At 33.5% G+C, this 21,274-nt stretch overlaps 3 non-coding genes across 3 annotated transcripts; all 3 read right to left on the bottom strand.

Annotated features, from left to right (window-relative positions):
• Positions 1-2,842: 2,842 nt before the first annotated feature.
• Positions 2,843-2,914, bottom strand: Trnah-gug (transfer RNA histidin (anticodon GUG)). Its single transcript has one exon. It is a non-coding gene; the product is annotated as a tRNA-His (tRNA).
• A 995-nt stretch (positions 2,915-3,909) lies between these two features.
• Trnah-gug (transfer RNA histidin (anticodon GUG)) lies at positions 3,910-3,981 on the bottom strand. Its single transcript has one exon. It is a non-coding gene; the product is annotated as a tRNA-His (tRNA).
• A 1,690-nt stretch (positions 3,982-5,671) lies between these two features.
• On the bottom strand, positions 5,672-5,743 carry Trnah-gug (transfer RNA histidin (anticodon GUG)). The gene has a single exon. It is a non-coding gene; the product is annotated as a tRNA-His (tRNA).
• Between the last annotated feature and the right edge of the window lie 15,531 nt (positions 5,744-21,274).

Below are 21,274 nucleotides of genomic sequence, written 5' to 3'. Positions count from 1 at the left end.
AAATCTCATTAAGAAGAAGTGCAGTGCACAAGAATCGGTACTCTGCATTTCCTAATTTGAGTTATTTCCCTTTGTTAATTTTCATACTTTATTTTTTGTGTCCGGGCCATTTCTCCTAATGTATAACAGCTATGGACTTGAAACTTCATATGATGATAGATCTCATTAAGAAGAAGTGCAGTGCACAAGAACCGGTACTCTGCATTTCTTATTTTTTGAGTTATTGCCCTTTGTTAATTTTCATACTTTATTTTTACCAGGTCATTTCTCCTCCAGTATGAAAGCTATAGACATGAAACGTCTTAGGATGATAGATCTCATTAAGAAAAAGTGCAGTGTACATGAACTGGTACTCTGCATTTCTTTTTTTGAGTTATTACCCTTTATATATTTTCATATTTTATTTTGTCCAGGCCATTTCTCATAAATTATAAAAGATATGGACTTGAAACTTCATAGAATGGTAGATCTTATTGATAAGAAGTGCAATGCATAAAAACTGCTGCTCTGCACTTATTATTTTTTGAGCTATTGCCCTTTGTTAGTTTTCGTATTTCATTTTTGTCCTGGCCATTTCTCCTTAACTATATTGTTCACAAGGCGACACATCCGACTCGCGGAGTTCTAGTTTTTCCGAATTTTCACTGAAAAATAATAATTTTTTAACGCATTGAAGAATATTTTTTTTTTATTTCCAGACTACATGCACTTTCTTCTAAATTCAACCAATACACACAATTTTATTGGAAGTCTTTCAAGTGGTAATGTAAAAAAGAGAAAAATGTATATGATAAATAGAAAATTGAAGTTTTTTTTAAAAAAAGAATGCAGGATTTACTTTCATCTTTATGAAAAATTATCATATTTCCCTCGTGGCTACCGCCACTCATATCTTTTTTCCATATCACTGATGAAAACAAATCTTGTATCTGTAGAAAAAAAACCTGAATAGTCTCTATTTATTCTATAGTTACGTGTTTCGCTTGTCATCCATAATATGATAATTTAATAAATGTTCAAGGTCAACATTAATTTCGTAAACATCATTTCCTTTTGTCCGTCTGTCTGTGAATTCACACCATTAAGACAGCAAGCTTTCATACAGTAAGTATATGTTAATGTAATGTACATAATACGTGTTTATGGCAAAGTTTTGTTATTCTACAGTTTCATATTTTAATTTAAGGAAAAAAGGCGTTTCAAAAAGTAATGTTTTGCCATGAGATGTTTATAATTCTCGTTTCGGAAAAAAACTTGAAGTACAAACTTTCATTCAGACTAGACCTTTAATACGCACGCGAGGAAGGAAAATATAAGACTTTATGACAACTGTTTTACAGAAGAGGTTAAAAAACACACTCAGATTTTAAAATTAACACCATAAACCGTCTACACATGTACATTAAATTGTGGATCATAAAACTGTAAACGACAGATAACCCAGCTTTCATAATGTGAGGTTTTATTACCTAACTTGACAACATTCTCCATCATAAAAATGCAGACAATTTTAACGAGTGGATAAAACCGTGGATAGATTAGACCTAGCTACTGTAACTAATAGCGTTTGGACAGAAAAAAAAGCTCTAAAACATCGTAAAAACTCGTAAAATCATATGAGGTTCTAATCTTATACATATAAAGTAAATCATATTTGCATGAAATAATGGGTAATTTAAAGGGAGTGACTACTATATGTATATTAAAGCTTACGTGATTAGATCTGCTTGACAATAAAGATTATGACGGAGAACAACGCTGCGTAAAATCACAGTGATTACTTTTTTGTGTACTATTATTTATTTTTATATAGGTCGTTTTGATTACGTATGTACTTAAAATCGCATTTTTTTCCAGGTTTAGTGGGAGGGAGGCTTCGGGCTCCCCTTCTTGCATAATTTCTTAATTGACAACGTCCCTTAAATTAGATAGCTGGATCTCGTGGATACTCAATACTTTCTTTCACGTGTCGTTGCTGCTTACTTTCTTTGAAGTAACGTAGCTACTTTCTTTTAAGTAACGTAGCTGATGAGCGTACACATACAAAATGTACATTTATCACGTATTAATTATGAGGGTCTTACACCGGCTGCCGGTGTAGACCGGATTGTCAATCTCGAGGGTAACTGTTTACGGCGGTAACGAAACTCTGCTGAGTTTCCCGTTAACAGTTACCTGAGAGCTAGATAGTTTTTTTCTAGCACAGATGTAAACAGTTGATAATCCTGATATGCAAAAATATATGATATTATATACATGAAATTAATAGATGTTCCTGGCAGGATTCGAACCTTTAAGCGATGAGAGGCAGCATAATATCTGATAAAGTGACATGCAAACTTTTATTCTAATTCTGTCAATACAGGTTATCACACATTTTCTTTTACACCGCGGTTAGTTTTATCTCATAATAATTCATTATTAATTATTTATATAATTTTGCTCATTACTTCAAATGTAATTTCCGCTTGTCCCTCATAGCTGTAGGTTCGAACCCCTGGGGGATCTTGAATACTTTCATGTGAGGAAGCTATCCAGCTAGCTTAAGGAACGTCGATGGTTCAGGGGCCCACTCGTGCCTGAAATAATGCACGAAGCAGCACGTAAGATCTTCCTGTACCAGTGAAGCTGAAAAGTCGTCATATGACCTCTTATGGCCAACAAATTTAATAATTGCTGATGATAAATAAACTTGTTTTGCCAATGAAAATGTACCGATTTTTTCTTACAATAAATTTTCCATTGTTTTTTTAAAGAAATAAAGCGTTGTAAGTTTGAAATGAACAGAAAAAAGAGAAAAAATCTAACTCAGCAGTGCCGAGACAGCGACGATCACAGTCGATGCCGTGACCAGGATTCGAACCTGGGTTGTCGCGGCCACAACGCGAAGTACTAACCACTATACGATCACGGCTAAGCGCGCTGAGTTATACATAATCGGTTTAGATTACAATTTTACCTTATATGATTTCATGCACTAATTTAATCTACAGCTTGGATACTCGTACGTCAATTTTCACGGTTTCCATGAAATAAATCGCATTCTCTAACTGGATTCAAACCGTTAGAGAGGGAGGAAGGGGAAGGTTTCTGTCCAGTAAAGTCGCATGTCATCTCATTAACGCCATCTCATTTCTGAACGAAAACAGCGTAGGCCTATAGAATAAGAAGGCCGATAAAGTTAACCCTTACCCCCACCACATCTTATTATCTTATTATCGTTGGTATTTTTTTTATTATATACTTATAAATGAATAATTGAGAGATATTGATGAAATAAAATGCTTATGTTTATTTTCCGTATTTTCACTGTAAAAAATTCTTTTTCACTGTAGTGAAACATTTTCGTTTTTCACTGATGTCTTGCCAGACTTCTTTCTGCTAAATTCAGCCAATACACACAAAATTCGTTAAAAAAAGAGAATAAGGATAAAATAAACAGAAAATTGAAGTTTGTTTCTATTAATACAGGACTTATTTTCATCGTGTGGTATGAAAATTATCATTGGGCCACTAGTACTCTTGAAATATTTATTTCCATACCATTCGATGAAATTAATCCTATATTTATAGAAAAAACTTGAATATCCTCTATTTATTTCATTTTAATTTATTATTTATTTTATAAATTTTATGTTATGTTATGTTGTATTAAATATTATTCACTTTTTGTATACTGATTTAATAAACATATTTTATTGCCTACAATACTTTTTGTACATGTAAAGTACAGTTACAATACATTTTGTAAAGTTGGTACCGCTCTGTTTATGAAAAATATGTTTTAAAATGTATTATCATAAGGTAAAACACTATAAGTTGTTCTTTCTTTTCTTTTCTAAAATTTGTAAAAAGAAAAAGAAAAAAAATCTAACTCAGCATTGCCGAGACAGCGACGATCACAGTCGATGCCGTGACCAGGATTCGAACCTGGGTTGTCGCGGCCACAACGCGAAGTACTAACCACTATACGATCACGGCTAAGCGCGCTGAGTTGAAAATTAATGGTTTAGATTATAATTTCAAAATTTTACTTTGGGTTCCGTTCTTTACATGATTTAATCTACAACCTCCCTTAAGAAGCTCGCATGTACATTTATCACGGTTAACATGAAATTAAACGCATTCTCTGACTGGATTCGAACCGGGGAGGGGGGGGGGGGCAAAGTTTCTGTCCAGTAAAGTGGCATGCCATCTCATTAAGTCCATCTCATCTCTGAACGAAGACAGTGTAGGCCTATAGAATAAGAAAGCCAATAAAGTTAACCCCTACCCCCGCCACACCCTTAACCCATGTTCATTGGTTTTATGTTGTTGTTTTTTTATTTATTTATTTTTTTTCGTCTTTCAAAAAATTCAAGTTTGTTTCTATTAATACACTACTTATTTTCATCTTGTGGTATGAAAATTATCATTTTTCAATCTTGGCTACTGCCACTCTTGAAATATGTATTTTCATACCACTCGATAAAATTAATCCTGTATTTATAGAAGGAACTTGAATATCCTCTATATAATTATTATTTATTTATTTATTTATTTATTTATTTATTTATTTATTTATTTATTTATTTATTTATTTATTTATTTATTTATTTATTTTATCTATTTATTTTATTTATTTGAGCCATGTTTTTGTTCGATATTTGTGTCAAATTCTAAATACAAATGTATATCATTATCTATTTTCAAATTATTTTGCATTACGATTACGATTAGCTTGTATCAAGTCACGGTGCATATCCATATCGGTACCCTCTTTGCGAAATCTGCTCAAACGGTACCCTCTTTGAACATTCACAGGTTATCCTCTGCTAAAAACAGCCCAGCGATGGATAACAATCCTGTAAAATTTAATTGTAATAGTGAATATGCTTTATATGCTTTTATGTGCGTTAATCGCTAAGAATGTAATATTTACATAAAAGTAAGAAATATGACATACATACTTAACGATTAACGCAAATAAAAGCATATGTCGTGCTTTGAGGGTACCTATATGTTCAAAAATGAGAGGGTACCAGTGATATAAAATTTCAAATGAAGAGAGCTGGCCTGTGCCGCTGCAAAACCGAAAGTAGGGTGTGATTTTATGATTTTTACATTTATTTTTGACAATATACATGTACTGCCATTCATATTAAATGTGTATGATGCATAATCAAGCCACAGGTTCATTTCAGCCCGAAAAATATGTCGAGGTGATGGGCGAGGCAAGACATGTCGATTTTTTGTAGCTTATTGTGAAGTTGCAGTACATGAAAAACGGGCACATGACAAATCAACACATAAATAAAACATTCTAGTGTTCTGTGGTATACATCTTTTCTACGTGTCATACCTCCTTTCCTTATTACAATGAAATTTTACTGGATTGTTATCCATAGCTGGTTTGTTTTTAGCAGAGAATGACCTGTGCATGTTCAAAGAGCGTACCGTTTGAAGAGGGTACCGATTTGGATATATATGCACCGTGAAAATATTACTCACTTAAGCCAACATGACTTTATTGTACATGTCTGTTCCGTTTAAGAAAAATATATTTTAATTTAAAAGTAATATCATAAGGTAAAACACTAAAAGTTGTTCTCTCTTTTCTTTTCTAGGATTTGAAAAAGAAAAAGAAAAAAATGTAACTCAGCAGTGCCGAGACAGCGACGATCACAGTCGATGCCGTGACCAGGATTCGAACCTGGGTTGTCGCGGCCACAACGCGAAGTACTAACCACTATACGATCACGGCTAAGCGCGCTGAGTTGTCTGACGGAGGTTTAACTTTTACTATAAAGCTATCTACTGAAAATCGATACGCGTAAAGCGTTGCGCTGTACTTTCAGTTGTTTACGTACAACTCCGTTAAAGTTAATTTAGCATACAAAAGTTCAATCGCAGCTTCCCGGCATTTTCCGATTGTCAAAATATACTTTCCGAAAATGACGGAAATGGCCGAAGCACAGTTCAAATCAAAGGGATGTAATTTAGTATTAAATTCAATAAACATTATCTCCCTTTTATCTCTTTTATTTACTTTTCTGTAGGTCTGTTAGATTTTATTAAATTTCTTTTACGAGATCAGAACTTGATCAAATGAACTTTACCTAACAATTTAATTTTTTGATTTTAAGAAATCTTTAGATTCTACTTGTATAAGATATTTATTTTAGACGAAGATATATTAGAATCGAACCTGTTACACAGCAAATGGATTTGTTGTGATAATGTGTCATGTTTATTCTTCTCATATATGTTACCGTATTCCTTGTCACAATATTGTTACATTTCATTACCCGTGGTTAATTAAGTCTGCCTATCTAACGCGGGCCAAAGTCCACGTGTTTTCTTCTTTTCTTTCTTTTTTAAATTATTAAAAAATTAGATCAGTAGCCTATTTTATAGAAAAGGAACAAAAATGACCAAGTATACAGTGCATGTGATCGCTTTAATTATACAATAATTAGTACATACATAATGGCAAATAGATATATAGATCTAAATCTTGGAAAAAAACTTTTAAGTTTAATTATAGATCTAGATTCTTCAAATTCACATCTCTAAGATATATTCATATGACTCTACAAAAGTCATAGTCTTGCTATGAAAATATCATAAAGTATTATATATATATAAATTCTCCTTTCAAAAATCTGATTTATTACAATATTGCTAATTTATCTATAAATAAATCGTGATTCTTGATCGTGGAATAATGTGCATCTCGGTTTTAAAGCAGCATGCCTCCAGATTAATGTCAATTTTCATGAACATTTTAAAAATGTACTTAAAAGTAAACTATTGTGAGGTGAACAAATAAAGTTATTTACATATTGCAATCGGCACTTACAAATTGCCAAAAAGTGGTCGCAAAAACAGCCCTTACTGCATTAGTAACGCAGTAGAAATATGGTGATAAAATACGGCAAAATCAGTCTTAAACCGCACATAACATGAACAATTTAACTTGAATTTTGAATGTTTTTACCTTTCTTAAAATGTTAACGTTAGTACATTTTTTTTGAAATATTTTGGCTCATCTGGAGGCGTGCAGATTTAAGTATGGGTTAAAGTTTATTAGTACGTATAAATTTACAAGTTTGAAAATATTGATAATTGCTAGACTACACATAGTATCATTGTAAATATAAAAAATACATGTTTTGATTTCATTTAATGTAGATTTACCATGTTTTAAACTATAGATACTATTTTTGGAATCAATATGAATATATAGTGTCATTAAAAAACTGGCATTTTTTTAAAAGAAAAGACCTGTTATATGGAATGCAGCTTCCCATACATAGTTAGTTAATTCTTTTATTCAAATTAAACATTTTCAGTAATAACAGAGGCATAAATAACATCTGCATCTCAGGTAATAATTTTATGGACTTTAATACATTTCTGCAATAAAAGTATTTTATTCAGTTTGACTTTCTGCAAAAAAATTAAAGGAAACAATTGGACAAAAGAAGAATTTTCATTATTAATTTTAAATATAGGAATCTCATTGGTCATTCTAGAATAAAATATTAAGTATAGTTCTTGCCATTCTCAAAAAAAATATTAAGGATAGTTCTTAAATAAGATGTACAGGATAGTTCTTGCCATTATAAAACAAAATGTAAAGGATAGTTCTAAAATAAAATGTACAGGATAGTTCTTTGACTTTCTAGTAAAATTGCTGAGATATAACCATACTTTCTCCCACAAACCATTTTACCCTGTGTTTAGAACAGTTTATTTTTGCATAAGAACTTACGAGGGACGGTCAGAAAATATCCGGACTTTTCATGCTCCTCTCTTTCCACGTGCAGCTATATACACACATTATATATTGGTGAAAACTACATTCATTCGCCAATAACGTAGTCAGTTTATTTTCAATGTAGTATGATAGTTGTGTATACACAGTATTTTGCCCTCTGATCTATGATAGGTGTTTCGTCTATCATGGACTCTTTGTTAGGTTTGGTAACAACGCTCTGTAATAAGTTTCTAATAGTTGTAGAAGGTGAAAAGTCCTGCCACATCTTTCAGAGGCTTAAAAAAGATTTCTGATAAATGTGTATCACGTCAACCGCTTCTACAACTGGGTTTCTCAGTTTTCGTGAAGGCAGAACAAGTGTTTGTGACCAGGCCTAGGACTGGGCGGGCCAGCTGAGGCGGTGACCCCAAACAATGGTAGCAAATGTTAAAGCTTTTGTCAAACAAAAATCGTCGAGTAACTTTGGAGGAGGTAGCCAACAAAGTTTAGCATCGGTAAGGCATCGGCACACAAGATTTTACACAAACACCTAGGCATGAGCAAGGTAAGTGCCAGGTGGGTGCCTAGACAGCTGTCCGCAGATCAAAAGGCAACCAGAGTAACCAATGCAAAAGAACATTTAAGTCGTTTTAATAATCGTGAAGGAGATAAGTTTTTGAACCGCATTATCACTGGAGATGAGATGTGGGTTCATTATTCCGAACCTGAGACAAAAGCTCAGTCAAAGCAGTGGAAACGAGCTGATTCCCCACCTCCTAAAAAGTTTAAGCCGTCTCCTTCGGCTGGCAAAGTCATGCTTGTTGCCTTTTGGGATTCACGAGGAATGATACTTACTCATTTCATGCCAAAAGGTCAAACTGTAACCGCCAAGTACTATTCTGAAGTAATTCTGAAAAATCTCAGAGAAAAGCTGAAGCAAATGCACAGAAAAAATGTCCTCCTTCTTCACGATAACGCCCCCTCCCATACCGCCGCAGCTACAGTGGAGGTTATCAACTCTTACAAATGGCAATTGTTGTCTCACCCTCCTTATAGCCCAGACCTCGCTCCTGTGACTTTTATTTGTTTCCAGAACTGAAAAAATTGCTTGCTGGAAAGAAATATAAGACCAGGGCAGCTTTGATATCTGCTGTTACACAGTACCTAAAACATAGGTCTACGTCATGGTTCACAGCGGGAATACAAAAGCTCCCACGAAGATGGCAAAAGTGCGTAGACGTAGGTGGAGAATATTTTGAAAAAGAGTAGAAAGATTTTTTTTTAAATGTTGAATGGTTTTCGAGAACGTGTCAAAAGTTCGGATATTTTCTGACCGTCCCTCGTACTAAGTTTATTTTATACAATAACTTACCGAGTTATAAATATTGTTTAAAATAACGAGACCACCAAAAACGTTCACTATCCTGTAAGTTTACTAAGTTAAACATGAAAATATCGAAAAACACATCAAAATATAAGAACATATCAGGTACCCTCAGGTTATGATATTCAATAAGTTGATGTGTTCAATTGATATAATGTTTGTAATTTCAGAATCCATTATCCTTTTATTTCCATTTGTAATTTTTACATATGTGATTCTTTAAAAATATTGTCAATATTGCATATGATTACAAAATTTATAGTCAAACGTAAAATCAAGTAATAGGGACACTTAAATAAATACTGTAAAGTAAAAGTTATCATTCTTTGAAGCGACACCAACATATTATATAAATATGCTTATAATCTAATATCTATATATTTACAAAATGTTTTTTTTTTCTTTCTGACCTAAAAGAAATTATTATGTTATTGTTATGTAAGCATTGCTAACATTTCTATAAGCATCGAAAACTTGAAAACATCATATGCAAGTTAACCATTTTTACTTCGGCCGATTATCTTTTGTAAAGATATTTCCTGTTCACAAATGCAGTCTTGTTTTAAAATTAATTGGCCTAATTTAAGTTTAATAGACATCTCGGTGTATTTCGTCATGGCCAATAAAAATCTGGGCGGTTATTGCCTTTGTCTTATTTTCTATTCCTTCTAAAACATAGCTTTATCAATAGCTAAATTGGTAACGTATAGTTGACAGACCTTTTATGAACATTAATTTGATACTATCTGACCCATTTTGTTCTTTTCATCAAATTAATTGAACACAACATAAATTAAATAATGTGTAAGACAGTAAGACAGGCACGGATCCACCGGGGGGGGGCAGTGGGGGGGGGGGGCTTAAGGGGTCCTTTCCCTCCCTCGCTCTTTTTCATGTTATATTTATGTTATATTTATGCTATAACTGATTTGAACTTGAACTTGACCACATATGAATTAATGGCATATATATTTAATTATGCATTAACTAATTGAGTTTAATTAATTAATCTTATCACGTGAATGACATTGTATGTATTTGATGTTCTATTAACAAGATATATGTCTTGTACATATTAATAAAATTCTGTTCCGCTCTGTCCATGCTCTTATATCTGGAATTTTGTGAAGAATAAATAGACTCATCTATTTAAAAATGTGCACCTAAAATGCACCAGAAACTAGCATTTAACCTGTAGATTTCATCTTTATCCCGGGGGATGATCCCCAGATCTCCCAAAGAAAACAGGGAGTTTGGTCATTTCATTAAGCTCTCACCCCTACACCCACCCTAGCAGAAAAAAAATCTGGACCCGACCCAGTACTAAGATACAAATCATGATGATTTTAATACATACATGATGATTAACGATATGGTACTTGTCATTCTAAACAAAAGCGTTATCGGTCATAAACGTGCATGTGAACAATGGAGATAGCCGGGTAATATATAAAGAAATATGAGCCGTGTCATGACAAAACCAACATAGTGCGTTTGCGACCAGCATGAATCCAGACCATCCTGCGCATCCGCGCAGTCTGATCAGGATCCATGCTGTTCAGTTTCTCTACTTGTTATAGGGTTTGTAAGTGAAGTGTAATTTCATTCAGATGTCTTTTCTGTTGATGTTTTTAGACTGGAATTGCAATAAAATAAATTTTACATAATTCGCATAATTTATTCAATTATTTATTTATTTGATATATTTATTAAGTCAAACACATAACTTATATTTAGCCAGAATAATAACGTTACCAATAAACCATAAGAAGTATTTTTGATAACTTTATTAAGTTTTGTTTATACCAGAGTTATAAGTCTTCCAAAACACAGTCGATACTGTTCAGGCGGATTTTGTTTATTTGTAGATGTGAATAGTGAGTCATGCACACTACCCGGTTCCGGTTCTTTATCCCTTAAAATATTCTGTCCATCAGAGACCCATTGTTGTGAAAACAACACAAGCTGCTGGTAAATATATACATATCAAAACATATGATACAACATATTTATGTTGTTTTTTAAATTGTTGTCTATATTTTCACATGTTTGTACTAGGTTAATATTATAGTTTGTATCATAGTTTAAATACAATTTAAACAAAATAAAATGATCTATTCTAAATAATTTGCTGCAACTTACTATGTGCCATTATGTGCTTAAGTATTTAAGACCCAGCCCAAACTATATCGTTATGGTCAAGACGACCAAAGAGCACGTTAGGGACATAATCATACTTTATTTTTAACTTATTTTTTCCATATGAGCCGCGTCACGACAAAACCAACATAGTGCGTTTGCGACCAGCATGGATCCAGATCAGCCTGCGCATCCGCGCAGTCTGATCAGGATCCATGCTGTTCGCTATCATTTTTTCTACTTGCTATAGGGTTTGTAAGCGAATAGCATGGATCCTGATCAGACTGCGCGGATGCGCAGGCTGGTCTGGATCCATGCTGATCGCAAACGCACTATGTTGGTTTTGTCATGACGCGGCTCATTTTATTTTAGTGATGATCTAGCGTTGCCGATTAGTGTTATCATTGGTATAGTTGTAGGCTCTCTGACCTTCATATCATTCGTTGTAGCAGGTATTTTAGTTTGTGTCAAAATGATGAACAAACCGACAACAAACGTTGCAACGATGCCAGTGCAACACACAGGCTCGTACTTCCGATGGCACTAAATTTCTACATTTGGTGCTTCAAATTATTTTTCTCCATGCTCGTTAAATGGTCACTTGTCATAACCGTTCTTTGCTTTTCAGCAAAAAAAAAATAAATTGCTGGATGCACGACTATCTTGCCACATCTATTTATCCTCATGTCTGTTATTTCATTTTAATACACATTTATGTTATGCTTTAACTAAAATGTAAATTTGGAAAGAAAACACGAAATCTGCATAACACCTTCTGCCTCAATTAGACTCGGAAATGTCAGCATTAAGATGACGTCATTGTGCCGTTATGAATGAAGTTGTAAAATCATACGCTACTATAAGAAGAAAGTGCTTAAGGAAAATGTTAGTTTTCGTAATTTCTTTTCGTAACATAATTACTTTGTAATATGCCAGAAAACACCTGCTGTCGTCACAGACACGAATATGTAGCTCTTAGGTAACTGTTTACCACCATGCACTGTTTACCACCGTAAACAGTTACCCTCGGGAGCTAGATACTCCGGTGTGGCGCCGTTATATGTCGCAACGCCGCTAAATGTCGCACTTACCGCTAAATGTCGCACCAATACCGCTAAATGTCGCTACTGCCGCTAAATGTCGCAAAATCAATTGCCGTTAAATGTTGCAATGTTACCGTTAAATGTCGCACGAATTTCCGCTACCGTTAAATGTCGCAACACTACTACCGTTAAATGTCGCAAGATGTAAAGTATTTTTCTTTTGTCTCCCTTTTTCATTTATAACCCTGACTGACATCATCTTAAAAGTATTATGATATTGTCGCGATCAGAATTCGGTTTAAGTAATTTCATTAATTTGAAGACATTTTTTTCTTGCTAGTACTAATAGTAATACAGTCGTACTAGGGCGGTTTAAGCCCCATTTCCACAGTCCCAGTTTTGTGTCCCGGTTTACCACGGTTTAGTCAACCATGATCAACCGTGGTAAACCGGCGTTGGGTCGTTGAAATTACAAAGTAAAGGGACAAACCATGGTGAACCGGAACAAACTGAGAGATCACCACGGTTGTCTTCAAATGTTTAATACAACCGGGGCTCACCGGCACTCACCGAGAGGAAGCCCAAATCCGTGTACTATCGGCTTGGAACAGGGAATTGCCGGGAAACCACCGTATCTATACTGCATCCATACCGTGACAAATCGTAGTAAACCGTGATGCGTGTCAATCAATGTCCAAACGGCAAAGTCCCGGTGATGACACGATTTTGCCACGGTAAAACAGGCAGAGCTACGGTAGAGCCAGGGTATATTGAGGTCACTGGCAACAACGCTCCGGTTGGAGCCGGTAATGTCCCTGATATTACAGACAAGTACGGTTATACAACAATGATAGACGGTGGTGTAACGACCTCATGCCGATTAAGGAAATTTAAAGAACAGGAATATATAAACATGAAGTGCTACTTTGGATCATTTTGTTTAGAGAAGGAACACGAGCATGGACAATTTGTTAAATGAGAGAAGGAACAATTCTTCAGCTGGTGCATTTTCAGCTTCAGGTACCTCAACCTCTGAAGGTGTTGTAGACACAGTTTTTTCTGACTTCCATCCCCTTTCCTTCGGATGGCATCTCTGCTGTCTTTTTACCAAATGACTGATGTCAACGTGGTCAGTCAGTTTTATTCTCATAAACTTGAACAGGATGCATCGGTGCATTACCAGGGCGTCACCGGCACAATACCGGCATCACCAATAGCATTACCGCGACAAAAACGGCGATGGTCGGGATGGACCGTGATGAAACCGTGTCTAGTCGGGTTTCCACCGGAATCAAGCGGGAATACACCGATTTAGCATCGGCGCTTATCGTATATATCCGGTGCTATATCGGGTTCTGAACCGGGAATACACCTTGGCTCTGTCGGGGATGTGTAAACGCAATTTGATTTCTCAGAAAAACACCACGGAACACCTCGGTTCACCAGCTTAAGACACAGTAGCGATACCGTGGCCATTACCGGGACAGTGTTTGGGCTTTATCGAACGGAACTCGCAACATTTTCAATTTTGCCGTTTTGGACTTTCTTTAGGGGTTCTTTTTTTCTCTATTTTATCAATGACTGATGTTCCTCAACACACATCTGAACAACTTAAGTATTCAAGGAAAATATAGCACTCAAACCCACTGATCCGGGGCCCAAAGACCAAACAATTTTCATACAGTAAACCAGTGACATAACAATTAAGCGAGTGTAGGACAAAAGCCCTCCCGGACAAAAGCCCTCCCGTTAAAAAGTGACAAGGCGGACAAAAGCCCTCCCGTGAAAATGACAAGGCGGACAAAAGCCCTCCCGTGAAAATAATAGGGCGGACAAATGATAAAAGTTCACTTGTAGCGTATCGTTAGTTAGGAGCTGATTTTATTAATCAGGTTGCTGTAAATACTTAAACTATAATCAATATACATGCGGTTGTTATCTATCTTCCGATAATGTCAAACCCCTCGCGGGGGCATAAAAAATGATTAACTTGGGTTTTGACATTGCCTTGTTTTGAAATGTTCAACAGGTTTCCAAATGCAATCACTTATGACTTGCATACTTAAGGGAATTAGGCGGCGGAAACTGATATGTGTTTGATGTTTGATATGATTGTATATCATAAAGTAAAGACATATTATGTCATTACTTTCAGCTATTGTTTAACACAATATTTGCATTTATATCAAAAGGTATGAGGGGCCTCCGTGACCAAATGACAGCTAACTATTTACTCCCGAGAAATGACCTTTTTTCATTAATGAAAAGCTAAACGTGTCGGCGTTGGTTAACCTTTTTGGTTATGTTTTCGCCTTGATTAACCTTTTGGTTACGGCTTATTGCTCAAAAATTCAAACATATTCACTTAAAACATAAAATACTTATTTTATATAAAAAGTAAAAATGCATTTCTAAAGGAATTAAGATGATCTTGACAGGCATTTCTCCCTTTTTATATTTTTTCCCAAAACCATCACAAATATTCATTTCAAACTTGAAATATTGATTGAATATCAAGACAAAAATTTCATTTTAACAGAAACGGAAATTCGTGAAAAACATGCACAGTATGAAATGCACGGTCAACACGAAAATCGACAGACAAGCTTGGTCTTATTCGAAATGGGAAATGTTTTGGGCCATTTTGAAATCTTGCATTTAGCATTCGTATAGTACTCCTTGATCATTTAGTATTCCTCACAGGTTTGCCGATCCGCGGTCGGGTGTTAGATATGAGCGATTTTCACGATTAGCAGATATTATCATATTATATGAAGGCAGTTGAGTAAGCAGATGTCAAACTTAGAAAACGCACAGAAAATTTAGAACATTTTACCATTTGTCAAACTCTATTTACGCAAGTGATATTTTACTCGTCAAGTCGCTTTATACTATGATAGATTCTCGGAAAATTTCATTAAATAAGAATAGTTTTTTTAAATCATACTGTCAGAGGTCTAATCAAGTTTAAAAAATCTTGATTTTAATAACTGTCAAATAAAAACAATGACTTATAAAAACAAAATCTTTAATATAGACATAAAAATTCATAGCCTTATTTTAATTTTACAAACCATGAATCAGCAAATAAGAACTCTTGCTGAGATTTGAACTCAGAACTCCTCTTATGTATGTGATACAATAAAGAGGCATTTTGACAATTAAACTACAAGAGCTTAAAACTTACTAACCATGGCTTGTTATTAAAAGATTAACATTCTTCCTACTTTTTTGCATCTATATAAAGTTTTCAAATAGCCAAATTTAGGTCTTTTATAAATGAAAAAAACTGGCCAAAATTCATAATTTTATCCAGAAATTCTTTTTTAAAACTTATTTAAAGGATTTTTCAGAATCATTTCAACTATTTAGTACACAAGAATTTAAAAAAAATACACACACTTAAAATGTTTCTTTTTCATATGATTACACATTTCTGAAAGATTTTGTAAAATATTGTCAATTTTCTATTCCTTTTGGTTCTTTTTTTTACCAATCTAAGACATGAGCTGTTCTGATGAATAAAAAAACAACACTGAATTGAATTATCAAGAGGAATAAATTCTGTCATGTACGTAAATTTTGCTTCAATAGGAGAAGCAAGTAAATGACTGCATACACTGTGTGAAAATGTAACAAATTCGAAAAATTTTACGGAACTAAATTCCAACATTGGTACTGCACGACGTCATATGATGACGTCTTGAAAAAGAACGCATGACGTTATGCGGCAAAACAAGTAAAAATGACTTAAAATCACTAAAAAGACTGGTTTGACAATTTTGCTTGTAAAATATATCAGAATGATCCATGGAAATCAAACTACCTTTAGAAAAAATATGTCAACTCTTGATCATGTGTTTACATTGAATTTTCTCATAGAATTTTTAAAAAAACAAAAACAAAACTATATGTCGGATTCATTGATTTCTCTCGTGCATTTGATAATTTACCACGTGCGCAACTTTTCCAAAAATTAATCGATACTGAAATAAACGGAAAATTCCTGAGACTTATCCGCAATATGTATAAAGGGGTTAAATCTTGTATTCAGTTAAATGGCAATATTTCAGCAATGTTCTCGTGCGATATTGGGGTCCGTCAAGGGGAAAATTTGTCCCCACTTTTATTTTCCCTGTATCTTAATGACCTTTTAGCTTACTTGACATCAAAAGGCAATTCTGGGATTACATTAGACTACGCATCCGACGATAACATAGAAACTCTGACTATCCTAGCTCTTCTCTTTGCGGACGATACTATTATTCTGGCGCGAAACCCTCAAGATTTTCAAAAATGCTTAAATGATTTCTACTCGTACTGCAAGGAATGGAAACTGCAAATAAATACAGAAAAAAACGAAAGTTATTGTTTTCGGCTCGAATAAACGCGGTACTCGTAACCTAACATTTTACATAAATAATCATCCTATTGAGATAACAGAAAAATATAAGTATCTGGGAGTTGTTTTTAGTCAGACTGGCAAATTTAACAAAGCACGTGACCATATTATAACCCAAGCAAAAAAGGCGATGCATTTGTTATACAAACGTATTTTTAACCTAAATCTACCTTTAGATCTTCAGCTTAAATTATTTGATAACACAATCTTACCCATACTCACATTTTCAAGCGAAATATGGGGGCGTATAGAAAATAACAACGACATAGAAAAGGTTCATTTAGATTTTCTAAGAAAAATTACAAATACAAGGAAAAGTATCCCCGCTTATATGTTATATGGGGAATTGGGGGCGTTTTCCGTTGCAAATAAATATCAATACGAAAATAATTCGGTTTTGGAATATTTTAAAAACAAATGATTCGAATAAATATTCAAATATTATTTACAAAATAATGATTCAAAGTGATAATTCCTACAGATGGCTAAATTCAGTAAAAGATATTTTAAACAATACAGGTTTCCCCCTATCTATTCTTGAATCAAGAAGATATCACTATAAAAAATGTCCATTTACTAATAAAGCAAGTGCTAGTAGATCAATTTATAACAGATTGGAATGGAAAATTACAAGCCTCAAACAAAGGAAAAATTATATTATTTGTATAAACAAGAACATAAAAGAGAAGACTATTTAACAATATTACCGAAAAACTTGTACATACCGCTTCTTAAATTTCGTACAGCTAATCACCGTCTTCCGATAGAAATTCTAAGATATAACAATACTCCATACAACGAGCGTATCTGCGAAGAGTGCCGAACACTTGGAGACGAATTTCACGCAATTATGTCCTGTAAACGTTTTACTGTCATACGGAAAAAAATATATCCCAGAATATTATTATATAAACATCCAAATGTAATCAAGTATAATGAATTGTTAAATAGTACCGACTATGCTACCTTGAAATCTTTAAGTATGTTTGTTTCATATATTTTGAAACAATAAGTTGCTTTCTTCTTATAAATAAAATTAAACAACTCGCCAGGTAAAATTTACTCTGATTGATCAACGCTACCACACTTTTATGAATGAAATTCCTAGGACTGACATGATTACTACAAAATAATCGTGCAACACAATAGTAAATCGTGTCTTTGTATTTATACAGTTATTTGAGATTATTACGAACATATAGATACTGTTAGTTTTATTCTAATGTCTCCAATTTTTATAGTATGAAAACTGCTAGATATAAAGTACTGTACTAGTTGGGGAGAAATTGACTTGTATAATTATTCTAAATATAACTTATTTGTGTGCATGCAAAAATGCCCGGTTTTTACACTGTTCCCCTGGTAAAAGCTATTTAATCTAAACTTTCATAAAATTAGACACGTTATTCTTATAAACTGTTATTTTCGAAATATTTTTTGCATGTCTCGTTCTATATAAATTGTTAAATACACCCACATATGTTATAATACTGATATTATTTGTAAATTGTCTGTTGTTACATTATATGTAATCTTGACAAAATAAAGAAATATTGTATTGTATATTGTATTGTGTTGATAAGAACTAGTCGATAACAGAAAAAATCGATAACAGGATAAATAGAATGATTGGTCCTATGGATGGAGAACTATCTGACCCAATAAATTTCTCTCCGCCTCGCCAGATCCAAGGCACCAACCTATTAATTATTCACTTCAGACATCAAGAAAATAGTGAACAATGCAATCAAAAATGTAAAAAATGTTTGGTGATATGTAAAATAACATTGATAATACAATTACAAGATTCATTTCTCCCCCTCTGCTTTTACCATGGCTTGGGACATGCTAGAAGTTAAAACTGCAAACATCCAGATATTTTACTTTCTTTCAAAAATCAATCAAAATTTAGGAAAAGTAAAAAAAAAAAAAACAGATATGCATACTTCTTCGATTCAATTCAAAATTAGCTTATTACAAAATTGAAAAAAATATTGTTATATTAATTCTAACCACTTATTGAAGGAATAATATTAACCCAATGTTACAAATATTTTAATACATATATAAAAGGAAATAAATATAACTCTTACTTATGGCTTAAAAGTAAATTTTTGTAGTTTTCTTAATGATGGAACATAAAATTATTTTCATTTAAAACAATATGAATCTGGAAGTGTGCTGTTTTATAACTAGGCAGCATTGGGAGAAGTGTAGCGATTGACCTTTTTGACACATACTGTTTTCCGGTAGTTACAGATTTAGCTCTGGGGGATTACACCTAACGAAGTATATACACCTTATGAAGTATATAGATATTTATTTAATTTTACCCATGAAATATGGTGCTATATTAGTCAAATATATTTCATATTTTTTAAAAATAAATATGAAATATAAATATGAAAGTGGGCGGAGTCAAAACTCATATTTATTTTAAGGGACTTCTTTCGCCGTTTTGTTTGAAAAATCTGATAAATACAAAACAACTTTTTCTTGAATTTTGTTTTGAAAACTATCTAGCATGATAGAAAATGGTCTAACTAAGAAATTTAATCCGAACACAAATATCTTTAATTCAGTAATTACCGCTGTACAGACGTTTAAAGAGTTGTTTACATGACGTCAAAATGTAGCGCCAAACAGCGCGTGCTTACGCATAAATTACTGCGCGCTGTACAATTGTAGTTGGTAGCAAGCAAGGAGATTCGGTACCATTTTCTTTGATAATGAAATTAAATAAAAAGGTTATTTTTTTCGTTTTTGGTGAAATATGGTATATATTTTCACTCAACATGATAAAATGCCACATATTTTCACTCGCCGTACCGGCTCGTGAAAATATGTGGCATTTTATCATGTTTCGTGAAAATATATTCCATATTTCACGCAAACGAAAAAATATCCTCTTAATATTCAAATTTTTTTTATAAATACACATTTTATTTCATTGAGTGGTATGAAAATAAATATTTCATGAGTGGCTACCGCCACGAGTGAAATATGATAATTTTCATACCACAAAATGAAAATAAATCCTGTATTATAGAAAAAGACTTGAATTTTCTGTTTATTATATACATTTTTTTTAATATTAAAATTTGAAAGATTACTTCTTAAATTTTGTTCATTGGCTGAATTTAGAAGAGAGTAATCCGGCAAGACACAAGTAAAAATATGTAAAATATGTTTAACTGCAGTGAAAAATATATCTTTTACAGTGAAAAATACAGAAAATGAAAATACAAATTTTATTTCATTCATCAGTATATTATAAACACCATTATTATGCGATATATCTATTGTATAATTATTTTAGAGGTTCAGGTGGTTACTATCTATCGCATATTTTACACATTTGAGCCCATCATGACAAAAACAACTTAGTGGGTTTGCGACCAGCATGGATCCAGACCAGCCTGCGCATCCGCGCAGTCTGATCAGGATCCATACTGTTCGCTTACAAGCCCTATAACAAGTAGAGAAACTGACAGCGAACAGCATGGATCCTGATCAGACTGCGCGGATGCTCAGGCTGGTCTGGATCCATGCTGGTCGCAAACTCATGTTGGTTTTGTCGTGACGCGGCTCATTTATTTGTTGATGTTGTGTTAGAATTGAAATAAGATATCCAAATCAGTGATTTTATAGCTTGATAAAATAATTGTTTGTCATTTAGATGTGCTCATTATATCACTCGGGCTATGACCTTGTAATATTATCACATCCAAACTCCGAACAGTGTTGTTTAGCTATAAAATCACCGTTTGAGATATATTATTTCTTTAAGTTTAAGCAGAAAAATCTCATTTTATTTCATGGAATTATTAATACAATGATATTCTAATTATTTTCTAACAATGAAATAATTGTTTTATTTCACTTTAATCCCAAAAAGGCCTTAAAAACATACAGACTGTTACATTATGACACAACATTTAGGTGAATTCCCGAGAGCTATGTACAGAAAGTACCGAAATGGTGTTTAGCTAGTTTTTCAAATTATTGACCTTTGATTGAAGCTCTGAAGAATGGTAAGTCTGTCACTGTACAGTCTATAGTTTATAAGTCGTGCGTTTTGGTTTTGCTACACATCCCCCACCATTCCATAATCAGAGCTTCAATATCCAATATCCATGTCTAACCAATAACCGGAGAAAGTTTTGGTCAATGATTGGCCTTTTAAAGTTAATCATGCCAAGTAGTTAAAGAAGTTGATTGGTCAACTAGGGAAAGCCATGGCTTATGGTCATCAAATGAGGTAGTCTGGTTGGTAATGACTGGTAGATTTTCATTGATTAAGTTCAAGTCAAGGTAAATATCATTATAAATGTGTTCAGATCAATAATTCAGGAACACTTTGAAACATTAAGATTAGATGTACAGGCTTGTCATGACTAGTAGATGTCTGGTCAATAAGTGAAGAACACTGTAAAAATAAGTAAAATAGATGAGTAAAGATAAATAAAAGTTCAGAACAGTTTATGAAAGAAATAACATTAAAAACCGCATGGTCTGTACTTCCCCTTCATGGTAGAACTGGCCTAAAAGTAGTAGAATTTTTA

Source organism: Ruditapes philippinarum, unplaced genomic scaffold (assembly GCF_026571515.1).
Source record: "Ruditapes philippinarum isolate M1 unplaced genomic scaffold, ASM2657151v2 ctg15292_1_1_1_1, whole genome shotgun sequence".
Lineage (NCBI taxonomy): Eukaryota > Metazoa > Mollusca > Bivalvia > Venerida > Veneridae > Ruditapes > Ruditapes philippinarum.
The sequence above is the reverse complement of the archived record's forward strand: the minus strand, read 5'-3'. Positions and strand labels throughout refer to the sequence as shown.